We start from the raw sequence: 21,457 nt of genomic DNA, 5'->3' as shown, positions 1-21,457 counted from the left end.
CTCTAACCCATATTTCCCTATCCTGTACTCATCTCCCCACCAACTCTGACAAGTACGTAACGTGGTCACCTCAGTGCTGTCCTGTAAGGACAAGAGTCCACCCAGAGGGACAGGAATGCTCTGATCCTACACAGCTGCTCTCTGCCTGGTACAGAGATGCTGACCCTTCCCTCCCACCCAAGTTCTTTCCCTGAACATGCATTAATAACTTTTTTGTGTTACTGAAGATTCATCTAAGTTTTGAAGCTCTAACACAGAATTCCCCTTAGCCATCAGCAAAGAAGCATTCACCAACTTCTCTTCCCTCCCTAGCAGTTTCTGAAATCCCCAGTTTGTGAAAGCTCAGCCCGATCCAGGGAAAAGGTGGCATGTAAACAGATGAGGAACATGTGTTTCCAAGTGGGAAAGGGGGTAATGCAGACAGCGAAATTAGTACAGCTAGGCCTGAGCTGGCAGCTGTGGTAACAGAGGAGTGGAAGGGTTGCCAAGACATTACAGGGAGCTGACAAGGTAAAAACTCAGATACTAGACGATCACTTTATTTCCCAGACCCAGGTAGGCCTGGATTTTGACTTTATTTCTCTTTGATGCAGCTAATGCGGATTTTTCTGTCTTCTAGTTGGTATTTGTTTAAATCAAAAAGCAGTAGTATTGGAATGTTTTCCACTCTGTCCACAATCAGCAGGATCAGAATGGCAGGTGGTTGCAGGGACAGGCTGAGAAGCATGGGAAGAATCAAAGGAAGCACCTGTCTGGGTGAAATATAATTTCTACTTTTTCATTTCTGCCCATATTGAAACTAATTTTTAAGGGCATGCTCATGATACACATGATTTAGACATTCAAAAAATCAGCCTAATGCATAATTAGTATGTTTCTGAGGGGCTAATATCAGTACATCCCTCTAAACCTCCCTTAGAAACCAACGTATTAATTTCCGAGTATATGCACTGTGAGAGAAGCATGGAATATGCTATTTTCAGATACATATACCCTTTGAGCAATATAGCTGTCCTTAAAAGAGTGCTTACTCAGTGACTATTTAACATCTGACTACAGCATACAGCCTTACAGACTGTGGTTTCTATATAGACAACAGCCAGATAAATTATACACCACGTTGGAGAGCAAGACTTAGCACTTGCTTCATAGCATTTTTCTTCTCTCGACATCAGAGAGCTTTTGGAGGGCGAGTAATGTCACAACCCCACTTCACAGTGAGGAAAAATGAGGCAGAGATAAGCTGAGCTATTGACGCACCTAAAATCAAAGAGCAAGCCAGGAGTAGAGTAAGCAGTAGGACCCAGATCTCCTGACTCACAGACTGCACCCTCCCACACTTCCTTTGTCAGCTTAAATATGCTAACTTCCCTGCAGTGTTGCCGAGCACCACTCAGGGTTTGTAAGCTTTCGATGGGTTAATTAGCACCGAAGCATTTTTTCTTCTGTGGTCTAGACATAGAAATATCCAGATTTTGTTTCCCTTGAAAGGCAGCCCATCCTGGAAACAGTACTCGATCACCCATTTCTATGTTTTTCTAGGGCCAGATGGGGCTAAACATGATTTGAAGATTTTTTTTTCCTTTCCTTTCTTTAATGTTTCTTTTCCTTTCTTTCACTGACTAGCAGCTTGTTTGTTTTCTTTTGAGGATGATGCCAACTATAAAATAAAAAAATGCAATTTCCAAGGTGGGGAAATTAGAGAATGATGGATTTGCTGTTGCCAAGAAGAAATAATAATTCCTGGACCTAACAAATAAGTCTGAAAATAAAGAAGGGATTATTAAATGTTATATAATTTCAGTAGTATAAAAGCAGAGAGAACTTTCAAGACACTGGCCTCATTTTTTTTTTAACACTCTGGAGACCATGGACCATATTGTTCACTCAGTCATGCAGCTGTAAATATGCGGTTCTGCCTACTCCACTTGAATTACCCCTGGTATCGCTGGTGGAACAAAACAGGATCTCCCTTCCAGGCTTCTCTCCTATGTGTACATGCTTGCAGGCAAATACTGTACTATAGGCCTGGGCCTCAGTTAGACACTATGGAAGTAGATTTGAATTTTCCCACAAGGCAGGAGCTTCATGTTTGGTGGTTTTTGCCTCTAAATTGAGTGGTCCAAATCTACATACTTCAAAATCTGGTTAAGTACCAACTCCAATCTAATTCTGAGTTTTAATGTCACTGCTATTCTATTTATTTCTTAATATTTTTATTTTAAATTGCAAATACAATTTTTAAACACATTCCTGAAGTAGTTTTCCTAGTATACATACAATAAATACCTAACAGTAAGTTTGAAAAAAGGTGTCACTGGCACTCATTTGGGATTAGCTGTGCAATTCTTTCCTGGTGTTCCCATTAGATAAAATGTTCCACATCTGTACTTATAAACTGTGTATGCCACACCACACAACTTCATATTCTCTTCTTCCTCTATTACAAGGCACCACTTGCTATAAACTGCTGTACTCCACTAGTTTAATTTCTTTTAATTACAGATACGTTGTCAAATACATTCTACCTGCCTAAGCAGTCATTTTGCCAGTACTCAGAAAAGCACTGGCCATCTGAATGTCAAAGCTAGTTGATCAAGACAATAGCGTATAGCAGAGGCGTGTTGGTTGTTTTTTTTTTAAATCAGCTATGCACTTGTTGACACAAACTGTGCTCTGGATTTATTAATAAGATTGTACCTTTTTATGTCAAACCTGGGTTACTGCGTAAAATAATCACTTAATGTACTGCCAGAAACAAACTGCTTTTATGCACTACAATATGAATGTACAATATTAGGATTCACTCCAGACAGTTGGGCACTCCACTCCTATTTAGTGGAGATAAAGACTGTATTGTGTTTCTATTGAAATCAAGTTTACGAATGCTGACATAAAGTATTGACATTTACATTCTTGATCAGGACTTGAAAAACTTGCTTCAATAGTAAAGCAAGTGTCAACATGATAAATTTTTACAAAACCATACCATTTTACCCCTAAAATAGTAGGATACATATTCACAAACATAGTCAATTTTAGCCACATTCAGAACACTCCTTCCTGATCTGCCAAGGCTTATTTCCAGTTCTTTGCTAGTGTTACTGCCATGACTATGGTGGTGTAAAACTATAGTAATGAAGTGTCAAATCAAGGCAAAGGGGTTACCCAGCAACGAAAAGCATGTAATTTTATGGTTCTTCATCCTGATCTCATTTGTAAAGACACATCCCAACCCTTTCTGTTCCGATTCCTCTCAAGACAGACTCCCAGTCTGTCCTATAAAAAAATAACTAACAAACAATGGAACAGTCAAAGACCACCTGGTAATGGTGGATATTTCAGACGATGACATTTTTCATGTCTTTGTTGTCAGTGTGATCCATATGTGAACCAGAAAGCCTGGATTATAATTTGATTTTTCAGCTGGTTTGATGCTGATGATTTCACATGGTTTTGCACCTCGCAGTCATCTTTTTCCCTCCTCTCTTTTATTTACAGAGATACATTTCCGTAAGCAAGAACACAGCACTTAGCATACTGGGCTCCAATCTCATGTGTGAACTTTAGCTGCTGGATTGGTACAAACTATATTAACACTTTACTTACAGGTTCACTTTCCTACCCTATTTAAGCTGGTGTGGGTTTTGTATTTCTAGTTTGGAGGTGGCATTCTATAGATATCTGAACAGCACCTTTCCTACTGTGGATAACTAACATGCAACAACAAAATAATAACTTGCATTAGTAAACATCTGTAGAGTGTTATAAACATTATTTCTCAACAGGAAAAGAAGTATTTGCATTTCTGCTAGGATTTTCATTTCATGGTAAAACAAAATATAAGAAAATTTAGTGCATTTCACAGGTAGTTGCTGACAGCAAAGGAATATTGAGACTCCAGTATTAGTACCACCTCAGGCTCTCAAAGAGCCTATGTCTAGGCACAGCCTCTGCCTAGCTTCCCTGAATGTGTTTACATAAGTCCTATTTCCTCTAACATCCTCCATGATGTCCAGAGCCATCTGAAGATTTCTCAAAACTGTCAGGGAGTAACAAGAGCGGTGCTGCTTCGTAAAGGAAGGGGAGCCAAGAGCTGGAGTGACAGAAAGGCAAGCAGGGCATAATGCCCTCACCAAGAAAGGGTGCAGTCCTGCAGCATCCAAACAAGAGCAGAACAGGTCTGCTGATGGTAGCCAGGTTCTGCCAAGAGCCCAGACAGCCACACAGGTCCATTGTGATGAGGCAGGTCTGAGGTCAAGCCAGGACGTCAAGTCTGTAGGTGTGGATGAGCAAGAGACATGGGCAGGCACGGGCATAGCCGCAACGCACCTCAGACAAGAACCAAGGGCAAAACCCTCAGCTTAAAAGCAGTTCCTGAGGAAAGCAGGCAAGACCTCATCAAGGCTTCTCTTTGATTCAAGGCCAGCTGTGGACATTGCACTAACAAAGGGTAGCGTCCACAGATCCTGAGCCCAGGCAGACAAACCCACAGAAAAGAGGAAGACACGCCTAGGGCCCTGACAAAATCTGCCTGTTGCCACCCTAGGGATAATGCTGGTGCTTCTTCAGGGCTGGTGTGGGAAGAAAAATGTGACCCATGTCACATTGCCAAAGTGAGTGCTATAGAGTAGGACCTCCTGCTCCTGCAGAAAGCAGGAGATCAGAGATTTAGCAGAAGCACATGCTGCCTTGTATAACCAGTCTCCTCCTTCATCATCCTCAGAAGCCTGTCAAACTTTCAGGGCTTTCACATAGGCAAAATAAGCAGCAAGCAAATGGACTTTGCTCTCCTAAGTATTTTACTTATGTCTAGGGCCAGGTCTGCAGAGCTTCTCCTCCTTCACTAGTACATCCCCTGAAGCCATTCCTCAGGACTCCAAACGTAGCATCCATCTTCTGGTTCAGAAAGTCATAGTTTCATTCCTTTAGATCTTTCCTTATTCCTGTCTCCTTGACTAGCCACAGGTAATTCCTTCATCCCACCTCTATATCTGAATATCATTCACATTTGTCTTCTTGTTCAGCTCCCTATCTACTCCCATCTCCTGTCATTGGCCCCACTTTTAGTGTCTTTTTCCCCCCTTCATCTCCATTAGCGTTATTCAGTCTCTTTTCCCCAGCAATCCCAGTTCCTATCTCAAAGAACATCTTACTACCGTACCTGCCACCTCATTCCCAGCAGTTCTCTGTTCCGATCTCCTCCTCCACCAGTGCTAATTTCTCTCTTTGTATTTCACATAACTGGTAGATAATTGGGCCTCTGTTCACTTCCCTGTTTCTGCCCTTGTCCAAGTCACAAGCTCAATCAGTTCTGTTCTCTCTGCCCTACTTTTCTCCCCCTCTTTGCTCTAAATCTTTTCCTCTTGTCCCCATAGAGGTTCAACTCTTTGTTTTTCTTGCCCTTACCTAGATCAGACATAGCACACATATGTAGTTGCAAAGAAAGTCTTGCCAAAACCCAAGGTACAAAATGGCCTGTACAGAGATAGATTTGGGGAGTATTAAACTGTTATATTCAAAGTAGGTCTTTTCAGAGCCCATGCAAAATGTGCTCTCTTAGAGGCTTATAACTTGACCATATGTGGAACAATGGAAGTTGTATTACTGACGTGAAGCTTTTCCTCTCTGCTTTCAGCCTCATCACCCCACAAAATGCTACATCTGTGCCTTGAGGCACTGGAGTTCTAGAGCTTTTCAAGGAAAAGTTTGCCACAGCTTTTTAGACATGGTCAGAACCAACATATTTTCCTCTAGTCTTATTTTTGGAATTGTCTGAACTGAGTTTTCCAAAATAATCAGCCTTGGGCAGACACCTGACATGGAAATTTTCAGCCCAAACTGTGTAAGTTTGACAAAGTTATAAAGCAAGGAAAAGCGAGGTCTTATTATGGGAAGAATGGAGGGACACAGTGCTACCAACCACATCTGTGATACTGACATGTTATAGTTGACATCATTAATACCTATTTTAGCATAGGTTATCAAGTACTTTCCATGATAATCCATTAATTTTGTAGAATATCAGTGTTTTTGGCTAAAGTCTTCCATGCTTGGTATTTGACCAAAGGCAATTTTTTTTTGAGAACGTTTGGAAAAAAAATAAAACAACAAAAAAATCTACTGAGACACTTCTGAGTTATGTGTGTGAGAAAGAAAAGTACTGAACATTTTGCCCATTGTTAGAGAGTTTTTCCAGGACAACTATTCAAGGATGGCTAAACAACAAAACATGAAACTTGGCATTTGAATATCCTGTAATGAACAGTACTTGTCTGGATAAACTGGGAAGGAGGGGGAGGCGGCATGGGGGAAGATCACATATGTGTTGTCTCCCAAAACCTGAAGACTAAGGTGAGGGAATTTTCTGCAGTTTCAGTACTTCTTATTGTGTTTGAATCCACATTTGCCTCCCCTCTGCCACTATGTGAGAATGAACTCCCACCATGGGTTGCTCTTCTGAGCTCCAACTGAATCTCCACTGTTTAGCAAACTCCTGGATCCTGTATTTATAAATGGGTGATGATTAGAAATGAGTTACCATAGGTTGCTGTCCTTGAGGTGATGATTATATCTGGAGGACAGACTCACCAGATACCCCCTCAATCACCCACTGAGAGGAGTATTATCTATACAAAAACAAACCAGTCCCTCACTCTGTGCTTGGTGTGCTGTGAGCACTGTGGGACCTTAGCCATTCCTTCAAAGTGCTGTCTTTGTCTTACTTTCTAACTACTTGTGGGTTTCTTAGGCCAATGTTACTGGTTTTCCTTTATCTTTAAATCTTGCCCTGAGCCTTCTTTGGAAATGCCCATTTTACATAAATTAAAATCGAGTCTTATCAAATCTCTACTGTTTCATCACCCTTGGGCTGGCACCTCTTGCTGCCCCTGACATTATTTCAAACATGATCTGATGACATTTTGAAGCATGAAATTGGAATTACTAAGCCTGTCATATTGTTTCATCTCTAGTAAGAACAAAAATGCCAGATAACCATTTCTCGGTTCTGGGGAAAAAACCACACTGCCTGTATCTTCAGTGTTTTTTCTCCATTCTTTTAGCTAGTAGGTATTGTCTAATAAATTGCTTTTTGTTGAATCTAGAAGAAATTTTGAGGGAGGGTACAAAATACACTGGAAGAGGAATCTAGAGGACGAAGCTATATTCACATGGCTGGGACTAGCTATAGCATCGTTTGGACATTATTCTCTTAGTGAGATATGCAGTTTTGGTTTACCATCAAATATACAATGCAAGAAATAGTGGGGTAAAAATGTTGGAGCCTGTGGTGTGGAGAGACCTAAACGGTCCATTTCCCTTCTCTGCACTTGTTCTTCCTTTCCTTTTTCTTTCCTCCACAGTGTACAACATATGCCTTTACTTCTATTCAGCCCTATGCAAAATCTTTGGCTTGCAACATAAATGCAGATCAAACAAATCTGCAAGGAAGACTGCTTAGAGAGAGACCTGTAACTTTTTTCAGGTAGCAATCACTCTGCCTGCCAGATAAAGCCTGTTCTACTTAACATTTGCTGTCGCCTAAGCTCTTAAGGGCTACAGTCCACCATACCTCATTTGAGTGGAATTGAGCACTTTTTTCTAGTTCTAAGAAAATCAGAGATGCAAGAAATTCAGATTATGACATTTTATAGATAAAAGGTTAATTTTTCATCAGTGTGGTTTGGTTTTATTTCAGAAGGAAGTTTTTGTCTACCTCAGAATCCTGTGCAACTGACTTTGTATCTGCTAAAGCAGCCAGCATTTCAGCAGACTACCCAAAACACTCTGTGGAAAACTGTGACATTCCAAGAACATGTTTTCTGAAATAGATGCAGTGTGATCAATAAGAAATTTAGCATGAGTTTGGAGCATGACTAGTAATGTCTGAGCATATACACCAATTTTCTACATCACACAGCTGACGAAACAACTGCCACTGATGTGTAAGGGTGCATGTGCGGTTAAAAGGTTATCCTCTACTTTGGAACGCAAGGCTCTAGGCTGCAGAAATGGGACAAATTTGGGATAAGCCACAGTTGACAGGAAGTTGTCTGTGCGCTGTGTATAAAAATAAATCCTCTGTGCCACACCACATCACACATCACACAACTTTGTGTTCTCTGTGCTCTCCAAGTTTTCTGTGCTGCATATGTACATATGCTTACAGTACCAGCTGGATTTATCATAGATAATTGTAGTCACTTAGGCATCTAGACTTGGCTGATTGTATAGGCTTCCTCTATAGTCAATGGAGACAAACACTTCAGGGAAATTCACCACATCTCAGCATAGAGATGTCAAAGGTAAGTAGAATAATTGCCTTCTGGAACTGTTGATCTGCTGCTGACCACACTAACAGCCTACATAAGGAGCCAGACTAATTGTCTTTATTGTAAGACAGCTCATATTACCTGAAATAAATACTCCCCAGCATGTTGGCATCTACATACACACCATATCGAAACTTTCTTGATCTACTTTCACTTAAATCCTGTACCCCTGATGGTCAGAATACATCCAGCTTTCTAATACATTCTGAAAGATGACCATCAGCCAATGATTTCTTCTTCCACGAACATCTTAACTGTAGCTTAGAGTGGAATCAGACTAACACTGAGCAGTAAGTGGCAGAAATATTTACTTTGGCTCCCAAATATGAAATTTAGCTCATTCAGCATTCAGAGATGTTGGCAGGAGAAATGGCACAGTGAAAGCTTTGATTTTTAGAGTGTCTGCCCCACCTGACACAGTGGAAAATATTAAGGATTTTCCTTGTACCTATAAGCTTAGAGCAAGAACACTGCAAAGTTCAGAAATGATTTAACAGAATCTGAGCTGTGAATGTATACAGTACCTTTAAAATGACTGAGGTTGATAAAGAACACTACAGAGTAAGTACAATCAATTGCTTTTGCGTGAAAAAATATACTGCCAATGACAAGATAGTACCTACGTGCCTGCTAGCATAGTTCTCAAATTAACTGAGGCTTTTGCTGAAGATACGGTGTCCTGGTTTTTGGCTGGGATAGAGTGAATTTTCACAACCTGGGAGGGAACACAGCCAGCACAGCTGACCCAAACCAGTCAAAGGGATATTCCATACCACAGGGTGTCATGCTCAGTATATAAGGGGGGAGCTGGCCAGGAAGGAGGGATTGCTGCTTGGGGACAGGCTGGGCATTGGTTTCCGGGCAGTGAGCAAATTGCATTGTGTATCACCTGCTTTGTATATTCTTTCATCAGTATTGTTGTTCTTATTTTCCTCTTCCTTTGCTGTCCCAGTAAACTGTCCTTATCCCAACCCACGAGTTTTGCCTTTTTCTTCTGATTCTCATCCCCATCCCACGGGGAGGCGGGGGGTGGGGGGGGTGGAGGTGGCAGAGAAGTGAGCCAGCGGCCGCGTGGTGCTCAGCTGCCAGCTGGGGCTAAACCATGACAATCCTTTTTGGTGCCAAATGTGGGGCTCAAAGGGTTGAGAGAAAAACAGATCTGACCAGAATGTGTTAAAACAAAGTTGTTATACACATTTGTTATATTAGTTAAATAGTCACTGGTCATAATGGTGGTTTGTTTGTTCACATGTACATGTTATGGAAACCCATACTTGCTGCAGGTATTCCCTGCACTGCTGTTTATCACCTCTGGGAGAGGGGTCACGATTCTCATTATGCCATGCTGTGTAATATCAGCTTATGATATGATAACATCACTGGTCATAAGGTTAAGCTGGTATGTGTATGTGGCATTGCTTCATGCCCATACCTCGGGTGACATCTCTCAGAATTTGTTAATAATCGCACCCAATCTATGGGGAAGATGGGGGGGAAACTTTCTCCCACTCTTTCACCTCCCCTTTTTTCCTTCAGGCTGGTTAAAACAGCTTTTGAGACTTTTGAATACCCTTGGGATGTTCAAGCCACTATGCTCCTATTGCTGTGTCTCCTGAATGTGTTTCAGGCCTTGTTCAGTATTACAAAAAAACTGTTTTAAGAACACCACACAGAGATCTGCCTGAGGCTGGATAGTCATGGGTGGCACGGCATGTGGGAGAATATGGGCAGGTACCTAGAGATCTTCTCACCTCCAATGGTTTGGAACTTCACTCCCGCACAACTACGGGACCCTGATGAAGCAATAGAATATGTGAAAGGAAAATACTGTGGCTATTCCAAAGAGGCACAACATACTGCACTGTGCTGGGCCCTGGCCAGTATCTACCAAACACTGCTCAATATCAGGCAGCACCCTGAAGAGAGGGAAAACAGACCGACAGGCAACAGGCACTGCAGTTACTCAAATCGCAGTGACACGTGCTGCAGCTGAACCAAAAACCCAACCTGTGCCGGCATCAGTCACCCCTATACACAAGAAGAAATACACAAAAAAATCAGTTCCTTTAGTAGGGGATGACGATGAACCAGGACCATCACAAGAACAGGAGGAGGAGGCAGAACCAGAGGTAATCACCTGATCCCTGTCCCTGAGTGAGCTGCAAGACATGAGAAACTATTTCAGCCGCCGTCCAGGCGAGCACATTGTCATCTGGCTGCTCCAATGCTGGGATAATGGGGCCAGTAGCCTGGAATTAGAGGGCAGGGAAGCCAAGCAGCTGGGATCTCTGTCCAGGGAAGGGGGCATTGACAAGGGCGATTGGGAAAAAGACACAAGCCCTCAGCCTCTGGAGGCAACTCTTGTCAGGCGTGAGGGAAAGGTATCCCTTCAGCAAAGATGATGTACATCATCCAAGCAAGCGGACCACCACAGAGAGAGGTATCCAGTACTTGAGGGAATTAGCCATGCGGGAGATGGTTTATTATGACCCGGACAACATGCAGTTACCCACAGGTCCAGATGAGGTCCAATGCACACAACCCATACTTATAATCCTCTTGAAGGGACTGCTAAATCATTTTTGCAAGAAGTGAGTAATGAATACAATGACCACGATTAGAGACAACCAGTTCTACTGGACTGTGTGCATTCAATGGCCTGGCACGTCAGATCCACAGGAGTGTAAGGCTCTAGTGGACACCGCTGCACAGTGTACCCTAATGCCATCCAGCCATGAAGGGGCAGAACCCACCTGTATTTCTGGAGTGACAGGGATATCCCAACAGCTGACTGTACTGGAGGCCAAAGTGAGTCTAACTAACTGGGAATGAGTGGCAAAAGCCCTGCATTGTGACTGGCCCAGAGGCTCCATGCGTCCCTACCTTAATGGTGCACCGGCGGCAATATCACACCAACCGAGACTCCCCAACTCCCATCCATAAGCTGATTCGTCAGCTGGAGAGCCAGGGAGTGATTAGCAGAACCCGCTCACCCTTTAACACTCCCCTGTGGCCAGTGCGGAATGGGGAGTGGAGACTGACGGTAGACTGTCGTGGCCTGAATGAAGTCATGCCACCGCTGAGTGCTGCCATGCCGGACATGCTAGAACTTCAATACGAGCTGGAGTCAAAGGCAGCCAAGCGCTATGCCACAATTGATATCGTGAATGCATTTTTCTCAATCCCTTCGGTGGCAGAGCGCAGGCCACAGCTTGCTTTCACTTGGAGGGGCATCCAGTACGCCTGGAATCGACTGCCCCAGGGGCGGAAACAGCCCCACCATTTGCCATGGACTGATCCAGACTGCACTGGAACAGGGTGAAGCTCTGGGGCACCTGCGATACGTTGACGGCATCATTATATGGGGCAAGACAGCAGAAGTTGTTTCTGAGAAAGTGAAGAAAATAGTCCAAATCCTTCTAAAATCTGAATTCGCCATATAACTCAATGGTGGAAGCAACGACTGGATGGCTGGAAACATATCCTGTGCCCCATGCCACTGCCTGGAACACTATCCTGGACCTTGAAAAGCAAGTCCTGTGGTGACATGGCACCCCAGAAAGAATTGAGTCAGATAATGGAACTCATTTCTGAAACAACCTCATAGACACCTGGGCCAAAGAGCATGGCATGGAGTGGTGTATCACATCCCCTGTCATGCACCAGCCTCCAGGAAAATCAACGATACAATGGACTGTTAAAGACTACACTGAGAGCAATGGGTGGTGGGACTCTCAAAACATTGGGATACACATTTAGCAAAGGCCACCGGGTTAGTTAACACTAGGGGGTCTGCCAATCAAGCTGGCCCTGCCCAGTCACAACTTTCACATACTGTGGAAGGGGATAAAGTCTCCACAGTGCGCATGAATAATATGTTGGGGAAGACAGTCTGAGTTATCCCTGCTTCAGGCAAAGGCAAACCCATCTTTTGCTTTTGCTCGAGGACCTGGGTGCACGTGGTGGGTGATGCAGAAGGATGGAGAAGTCCAGTATTGTACCTCAAGGGGATTTGATTTTGTGTGAGAATTAGACAATAAATTAAATTGTATGATGTCAACTGCTAAATAACCCTGCCATTGTATGTCATCACTACTACAATGGCTATATGCCATATCAATGGTGTTACAGTAAGAATCACTCAAATTAATGAAGGATAAACTTTGATGAAACCAAGCAAAGTGCAGCGATGATGGTACTAGAACTGGCTTCAGCAACTGGCGCCCAGCAACTTGAGATTGACACCTTCAACCTGCAGACCGGGAGCATGAGCCACGCCAGATACACCAGCAGTGAGCTCTGGACGCAGCATGCAACAATCCAACAGCACACACCATCTCTGCTGCCCTGAGAGACTGTTACAGCAGGTGGAGCCTAAAGTCATGGATTAAATGAACTCAATGGACATTTCAGAGGGATTTTGAGGGATGGCCCATAGACTAAGGGAATGATACCTCCCTGTGTGTGTATATATCTAAGACAGGAAAAGTGATGATGATGAAGTGGAAAGTGTAGGATCTGGGCATGACATAGATGGTATAGAATAAGGAGTGGATAATGTCCTGGGTTTTGGCTAGGATAGAGTGAATTTTCAGAAGAAGATGGGAGGGGACACAGCCAGGACAGCTGACCCAAATCAGCCAGAGGGATATTCCATACCATACGACATCATGTTCAGTATGTAAGGAGGGGAGCTGGCCGGGGGAGGAGGGATCGCTGCTTAGCGATGGGCTGGGCATCAGGTTCCAGGCAGTGAGCAAACTGCACTGTGTATCACCCGCTCTGTGTATTCTTTTATCAGTATTTTTGTTGTTATTTTGCTCTTCCTTTGCTGTCCTGTTAAAGTGTCCTTATCCCAATCCATGAGTGTTATCTTTTTCTTCTGATTCTCCTCCCCATCCTACCAGGGGTGGAGAAGTGAGCACGGGGCCACCCGGTGCTTAGTTGCCAGCTGGGGCTAAACCACAACATATGGTTTCACTAGGTACTTCTTTCTTACATATTACCTAGTAAATATCAAAATAATATGAATACTCCCTATGAGACAAGCTCCCAGATTATAGTTGAATAATTCAGATACAAGGAGAAGATTCTACCATGGTCACATGGCCAGCAGTAAAAGTCAGGTGTTCTAAATTTCACAGCTGTGCAGCTTGCAGAGAGCCCTCTCCCCTCCTGCAGTGTTCCTATCAATGCCATTCATATCTTTGGTTCAAAATCTCATGGTGTTTTTTTCTCTGCTACCACCATCCCTCACTACCTAGTCTACATGGCCCCTTCTAGCCTCAGCACCTTAACTTTGTCTTTTGTACCTTTCCCTGAGCTTCACTGCAACTTTGCTCTCCCTTCCTCACACAAAGGCTGCTTGTGTCTCTTTGTCTCCTGGGAAGAGTGTGTCCCAGGTCGAATACTCTCTTCCTGACTGCTTCCAGATTGTTGTGGAAGTGTCAAGGTTGATTATTGTGCTCAGCCTCACTTGCAGAAGGCCTTCAGTCTTTGGCATGCTGAATACCACCAGTCACAAACCTCTGCCCTCTCAAACTGTGAAGACCTTGGATATTTCTTTTGCCTTTGATGACTTACTTCCTATCTTTTAAGACATTCAAACTACCTTGCTTACAATGATGTAAAGATATTTTTTCAAATGTTTGCCTTTGAAAAGCATCACATTTCTGCTGGGTAGCAGATGACATTTTCAAAAGCAGGATACTGCTCTCAGCACTATTTTGTGCAACAGTATACATGGTACACATTATAATATTCTATCATACTGTTTCAGGAATAGAGACTGCACCATTTTTGGAAAATCACAATATAATGGGTAATTGCTTACTGGAAGAACAAAAACCATTTTCCAATTTGTTACCTACTCCTGCCTCCTAAGGCTGATCACACAAAACTGGATCAGGCTCTAGAAACAGAAGGTATTATTACTGAAGCAGCAAAGGATCAAATAAGCTGGACTCTGAGACAGCTTAGCAGCTTAAAGAGCACCTTTAAAGTCCTAAGTTGATAACAGACAATTTTTTGTGTCTTTTTTTTTTTTTTGTCAGATGTTTTCATTAAATAGGAGCTGCACTGCAAGCTCTGTTCGTCAGTGGGGAGGGAGGAAGCACAGCTTGTGTAACAAAGAGCAGGAGCAGCACATGTTTTGTATTCAGCACTTTGCCTGACTCAACAGCAGTGCTGAACGGCCCTGCTGGGAGCCACATCCAGAACTTTTTGGCCAGGAAGAATAGTTAGCAGAGTGCCAAGGTCTGCAAAGGTAAAGTAAGAGGGAACAGAGGGGGCTCTTGGAGACCTGAGCGTTTGCAGAGAAATATCCTGTGAAGGGAGAGGGTGAACTACCCTCTTCCAAAGAACTGTACCAAGCGTTCAGGCTGAGGAAGGCTTGGAGAAGTAAAGTAAACAGAACAGTGGAACTCTTTTGCAGATGGAATATTTAGCTAATATCTCTCACTTTGGATCAAACCACATCCTCTTTTCAGGATCATTGAGCCTAGCCACATTAGACATGCATCTGGCCTACTGTGCTTTTCTGAGCCCAGCAGTATCATAGCAGACATACAGTTTAGCTCACAGAAGCTGTTCCATTCCAATTTTCTACCATTAGGAACTAAAAATCAGCACAACAGGATAGCCCAAAGTCTCCAGAGAGGACTTAAATGCACAAATTCCCTTTAAGTCTGAAACAGGTTTGATCTTTGATCACCTAGATACTTTAAATCCCATGCTCAGCATGAAAACTGTTTTACTTAAGTATTTATGTCTTCCCCACTTTGATTTGTTTTTGAGAATGAATGCCAATAATACCTCATTTTGCTTTCTTCATTTACTTTTTTTGACTTAAAGCAAAGAACAAGCCTCTCCTCTGTAATAGATTTGGAGCTGCCCATGATAATTCCTATATCCTATGCACTTACTTACTGTGTTGTTTACTGCATACAGATACTGAACTAATGTAACAGCAGGACAGGCAGGCTGGAAAATGAAGGTGCAGCTAGAATAACACTATTCACCTGAAACATAAGGCAAGAGTCTTTTTTTTTTTTTAACAGAACCTGTAATAGACAAACAGGAGGTTTTTTTCCAAGAGCTAAGCAGTCCTTGCAGGGAGAGCAGGAATCCAGGAATTCAAGAATTTTTCAAGTGAAAGTGAGAAAGATTATGTCTTCAGACTGAGAAATCAGACTCCTGTATGAGAAATCAGGGAAAGGTTGACTTATTAGGAACCCTGGGAAGAGGAAAGCCAGGCCCTTAGAAAGGTGAACTATGTACAAACCTGGTGTAATTTTAATATTCTGTTTCTCTAATGTTATGCTTTGCCCCTGTTGTTAGAATTAAACAGCAGTTTAGCTTAAACAGACTGGCCTCTTTATTCACAGTCACAAATTTGCTAGTCCAAGAGAAGAAAAATAGTTACCATAAACATGTGAGAGCCTGCTGGGTAATCTGAACTGATTGACAGGTTGCTGTTCTGTGAGAACACTCAAAAAAATATGAAGGCATGAGGCCTTGTAAATGTCTAGGGGGGTACCCACAGAAATACAGAAGGGAACAGCAATATCCCATCTCCTTCAACTTGCCAAACTTTTCATACTGTTTAAGAGCAGAGTAAACTGGTGGCAAACTAAGTAGGAAGCACAGGGAAGCTGATCCTTCATCAAGCCTATTGTTACATGGTCAAGCTAGTACTTCCAAGAAGAAGAACAAATGGGGAAATATGTATTTAAACACTCAGATACTTAAATCCCTCCTCCTGTTACCCTACACACTGTCTTCAGAGGTCACTGTTGCTTGTGTGAGTGAATCATGCTTGTGCTACTGAACTACCAACTCTCCCTGTCTTACATCAGACAAGGCCTTCCACAATCTTGGACTGCAGCTTTTTGTCAGATTGTTATTGTCCTAATATAAATCCCCATGTGTGCAAATGTACAATTACAAATACATACATCTGCAAACAGCTGTCACTGCAGTTAGTTTTGCAAAATGGAGCCTAGTGTCTCCATGAAGCTCCCTGCTGACTGCATTCGGTGACTCACAATTAAACATAATCACTCACAGAGCGTGCAAACACAGCCCATGCTATGCAAATTATGTGAAGTATTTACTTGCTCATGTATTGCTAACACACAAACCAATATTCCTAGTGTGACTCAGTGACACTTGCTAAGTCTGTAGCAGTGGGTTTGCTCCTGTATCATAAATGCTAAAAATTTAGCAAAAAGCTTTGGTGCTGCATATGACGCAACATAACTTGAGGCCTTCTTTCAGAGCAGTGTTAGCTCTAAACGATAACAGAAGCAAAAGGCAGTAAAAGGTTCTTTTTTTCCACTATGCCTTTGATAAACACAAGCTAAAGCTCTGTTGAATAAAATGGAGCTAATGTTTTTGTGTTTCAAAGCAGAATCACAATTGAAAAGGTTTCTACGGAAATGAAGGAAAGAGGCCAGAAGAAAATTGTGTTTTCTTTTTTCCTTCAAATGGACAAGTTTTGAAGTGGTTATATAATATTTAAGTTACTGAATACTGAGCATTACTCTGTTCAAGAATAAATGATTCACATATGCAGCATGATTCAGCCAAATTTACATGTTGTGAATAAATGTTTATTTATGAAATTACACATGCAGCACAACCAAAATGAAGCAGGGACAGGTTATGACAGCTCTCCTAGGATACGTATGATACCAAATCTTTCATGGAGCTACTAAACTGGCATATACATAATCAATACATAGCTAAATTCACAAAAGGTGGACTGACAGACCAAAACCAAGTTTCTCACTACAGTGTTCGTGCTTCATCTTTTGCAGTCCATGGACAAACTAGGTGGACCTGCAGAGACAGTATACTAAAAAAGATTTTTTTTTAAACACTGGAGAGACAGCAGAAGGCAAATAAAGAAATAGGATAAATGTTCGAGAGTCTCCTTCTAGCTCAGCACATCTAATCTGCAGGGTCTGAGAGGGCAGCGTTCTAATTCAGACCAGAAGGAAAAGCAATGATTAACAACTTTAATAATGTCAATACAAGTGGAACCTACACAAAAACTTTCAAAAGCATAGCTTTCTAAGCTGCTGGAAAGGTTGAATAAGTTTCTCAGTGTGAAAGCTCCAAAAAAAATTTTCTTCAAATTTGGCTTGCATGTGTATTTCTTTGAAACTTGAGGACAGAGCCACATATGAAAAATACATGGACTGTACTGAAACTTAACTGCACTTGAACTTTGAGTTATACAATGCGTTAACTTAGAATTTACCAGTGTCTTCCTTAGGCATCTTCATATAGTCAACAAATAAAAGGGCTAACAAACAAAGGAAGAGTTTGATATTAAACAACTGAGTGTTACTATCTTTCAATCACTTCTTTTTTTTCTTTTCATTTTCAGGTAAGAAAGCAGACTAAGTAATTTGCCTGCAGGTAAGGAAACAGCTGACATATGAGGGTTAAAACTTTGCTTATGGTAGAGACACATCCTGTTTCAGATGCCAATTCCTTCCTCACCCATAACCCTGGGAACCCATACCCTTTCCTGAACTTCAGTTCTCCCACTTGTGAAATAGTTGTAATCACCAGCCCAAAGGTGATTTGGGCCTATTTATTTGAGTTATGGAAATATTTGTATGGCCAGATGATAACCAAGTGGGAAACAGAACTTGGGAGCCCTCATTCTAACACTTGCTCTTGTTCTGAGTACAGCAGCAGCACCAAAGGTCACAGCTTTCCTAAAGTGTGAAAATGTGTCAGAGTTTTAAAGAACCTGTAACTTTTAAATCGCACAAAAACATTTCTCTGCACTCTGAAAATCAGAGCTAAATATTACAGAAGGAAGAACAACATCAAAACACATGAGATATGGGGAATATATTTTAAAAGAGCTGTATTTATTCCTTCTCTTTTGCAATTTGCCAACCACGCCCAGGTAAAATAAGTACAGAGATGCTGCTCAAGCACAGTATTTCCTGTGTCCTTGACACTACTTGCAAATAATAAGGTACTGAAAAATCTGGGCAAGTGGTCATAACTTTAAAACCTATTCTTCAAAGTTTTGGGACTCAGTGAGAGCCACAAAAAAAGGCAAGTTATAGCATATGTAGCTAAATTACTGTTAAGATGGGCACGTGCGCATTTATGTTTTGGTGGGAGCAGTAGAAACATTCTTCGCTGTGGCTGCGGTTTCTAATTCTTGGCACCAGTGTGACTTTAAAAGGGTGGATATGTTCTGTTGAAAGTTTCCTGATACATTTTTCGCTTGTCTATAAGCAAGAATGTAGTAATTCTGCCTGAAAGCTGGGAAAGTTATGAGTATCTGAAAGAAGCAGCTTGCTAAATCACAAAAATAATTATACTTTTAACTGAAAACCATCATCACCACCCTGTTCTCATTAAAAAAATCTTGTGGAAACAAGAAGAGTCTATTTAATCTACCACTACAGAAATTACTGTTAGCCCAATAATTTGATCGTGATCACACACATTCTTACATGGCATTTTGTTTAGAGGATGTTTATAGTGTGTAAGCTAAATGCTTCAATAGTAAAAATAGCGTGTATAGATAAAGTTAATTTTTCTTTTTGGAGTAGTGAGAGGAAGGAAATAATTTTTGTAAATGCCATACAGTAATAATTTAATGCATGATAAACATTTTTATGCAGGCACACAAAAATTTCAGTGTTGCCAGTGGAAGGAAAGTAAGAATTTTCCAAAGTGCTTTTGGAATCTTGCACATATTTAGCGAGCTTGGCCCATCTGACACTTTACAAGCTTGGATAGCCTTTGTGTAGATTTCTGTACATGTGAAATACTTCAGTTCTATTCCAAAAGGCTTCAGAGAAACAGATCAGTCACCACAAAAGGGTGGGGTTTTCATTCTATTTCTCTAGACAGAATAAGGCCAATTCATCTGTTCCTAAAGGTTTGAATTTACAGTCACATTTTTCACCTCCGAGTCTTGACCTCTCATAGATAAATATAACGATTCCCATTTTACAGCTGAGCCTACCATAAGGCACAGAGAAGCAACTTCCTCACAGTCCTATGGGGAGTCATTGTGACGGGTCCCCAGGAATTTGTTCAAGCCTCTAGTCTAGAAAGAAATGAACAAGAACATGTATTAATAGCACAAAGTACCAACAAGTCTCCTACCTATGAATGCTTGCAGAAAAGATAACCCCAGGAATGAAGAGCATTTTGCAAAAACATACCAAAGGAATCAAATAAACTAAAGAGAGCCTATATTAGATGTTGCATTACACATTTGCATCTGTGTTTATCATCAAGTTCAAAATCATCAAAAGTCTGGAAAACTGAGTTGTTTTGCCACTAATACCTCAGACATTTGTGGGAAGTTCAGATTTTTCTAAAAACTACAATAGAGTGCTTACCAGTCACTGTAAAATTAGTGCAAACTGAGACAAGAGCCTGCAACATTGGCAATGCTTGTATCTCTCAGGGCCTTAGACCCAAATAGTAAAGCAAAACGTACGTATTTTATATATATATTACAGTATTAAAAATTATGAAAAGTGTATCCCATCTGCGTGCAAGCAACTGTCAAACAATCAAACTTTACTTCAGTTTTTATGAGAACTAGTAAATAATAACACGGATGTACAACATATATAAATATAGCAGCCTGAAAAGAAACTAGAGGCTTCTCACCATGATTAGGAAACAATGCAAATCAATTGCCATGAGAGCCGATGGAAGGACAATGATTCTGTTTCATGGCAGCCCTCTAGATTACCAAAATAAAATTGCTCCAGATATAATTAAAGCCAAGTAATGTTTCATAAAAACATAAGTAATCAAAATGTCTTACTGAAACTTGGATAGGATTTGAAATTTTATTGTATTTTTTTTAAATTCAGAATTTCAGTTTTGTGCCTCTGCTATGATTCTGAGCAAAGACTTAATTCAGACAGAACAAGGATCTGAACTTGATTTCCCATCCTCCGGTCCTCATATGGAGTCACTCTTCCCCCATCTTCAAAGGTTTCCCAGGAAAAAGCTTTGTTAAAACATTCATATTTCCGCAGTGCATCTCTTTCTGAATGACAGGGCCATGCTTTCTTTAGCTGAAAATTTTACTTCTGCAGCTCTAGTCACCAGCTCCTATGACACAGCTAGAGCAAAAGGCAGCCCCCTCCTTCTGTCTCTCTGCAAGCCCCTACGACTGTCCCACAGGACTTTAAATCAGTAAGGGTGCTAAGAGATTGGACGTAATCACGGTGAATAGCTCCTTCAGTAATTTTCTCCATCTCCCTCATATTATGAATGTGTCTAGACACGGAACAATTTACCCCAGGGCACATAATCCTCCTCGGCGCATCCTCCCCCAGGGCCGGACTCACCGGCCGGGCGAAGGCGACGCGGGAGGCTGGGCCCGCGGCTCCCTCGCCACCCGCCAGGTGCCTCTACCCCAGGGCATGCCCCCCCGGCACGTCGCGGACGCTTGTGGAAGGGCTGGTGCCAGCGCCTCGCCACACGAACGCGCGGCCAGCCCGACCTGCCCCGGCTCCGGCCGGGGGAAGGCAGCGTCCGTCGCCGGCAGCCGAGACCCCTCCGCCGCCGCCCGGCTCCCCCCCCCGCCGCGCCGCGCCGCCTGCGGGAGGCGGAGGGCGCCACCTGGCGGGGCGGCGCTGCCGCCTGGCTCGTGAGCGCGGGGCGCCGCGGGGGGCCGCACGTGCGACACGGCGGCCGCACGTGCGCGGGGCGGCCGCGGGGGCCGCACCTGGCGCGGCGCGCGGTGCCCGGGGCCGGCGCAATCACGCGCCGCGGTGGAGCCGGGCGGCCAGCGCCGCCTCCGGCACGTCCCCGTCCGTCCTCCCCGCCCGCCCCCCCGGCCGGCGGAGCTTTCAGAATGTCACCCCGCATTCTTTGGCCCCGTTTCACCGCCTTTTGCATGAGAAGGTACTTTCACCCTTCGCCTTTCTTCGCGTTGTTTCGGACGGGCCTGCTTCGGTAGCAGGCGGGGCTGTTTACGTAAATGCCTCCCACGTGTACGAAAGGCAACTTTTCCCGTGTGACCAAATACTTGTAAAAAAATAGGGGATGGAACAAATTAAACCTGCCTCATTTACATAGCCCCAGGCGATTCTCCCCCCCCCCCCCTCCCC

At 42.8% G+C, this 21,457-nt stretch overlaps 1 long non-coding RNA gene across 1 annotated transcript in view; it reads right to left on the bottom strand.

The window, feature by feature from the left end:
• Positions 1-21,457, bottom strand: part of LOC142603881 (uncharacterized) — a 142,150-nt gene that overhangs the window by 71,809 nt on the left and 48,884 nt on the right. The window lies entirely within an intron of this gene.

Source organism: Balearica regulorum, chromosome 1 (genome assembly GCF_011004875.1).
Source record: "Balearica regulorum gibbericeps isolate bBalReg1 chromosome 1, bBalReg1.pri, whole genome shotgun sequence".
NCBI classification, from domain to species: Eukaryota; Metazoa; Chordata; class Aves; order Gruiformes; family Gruidae; genus Balearica; species Balearica regulorum.
The sequence above is the reverse complement of the archived record's forward strand: the minus strand, read 5'-3'. Positions and strand labels throughout refer to the sequence as shown.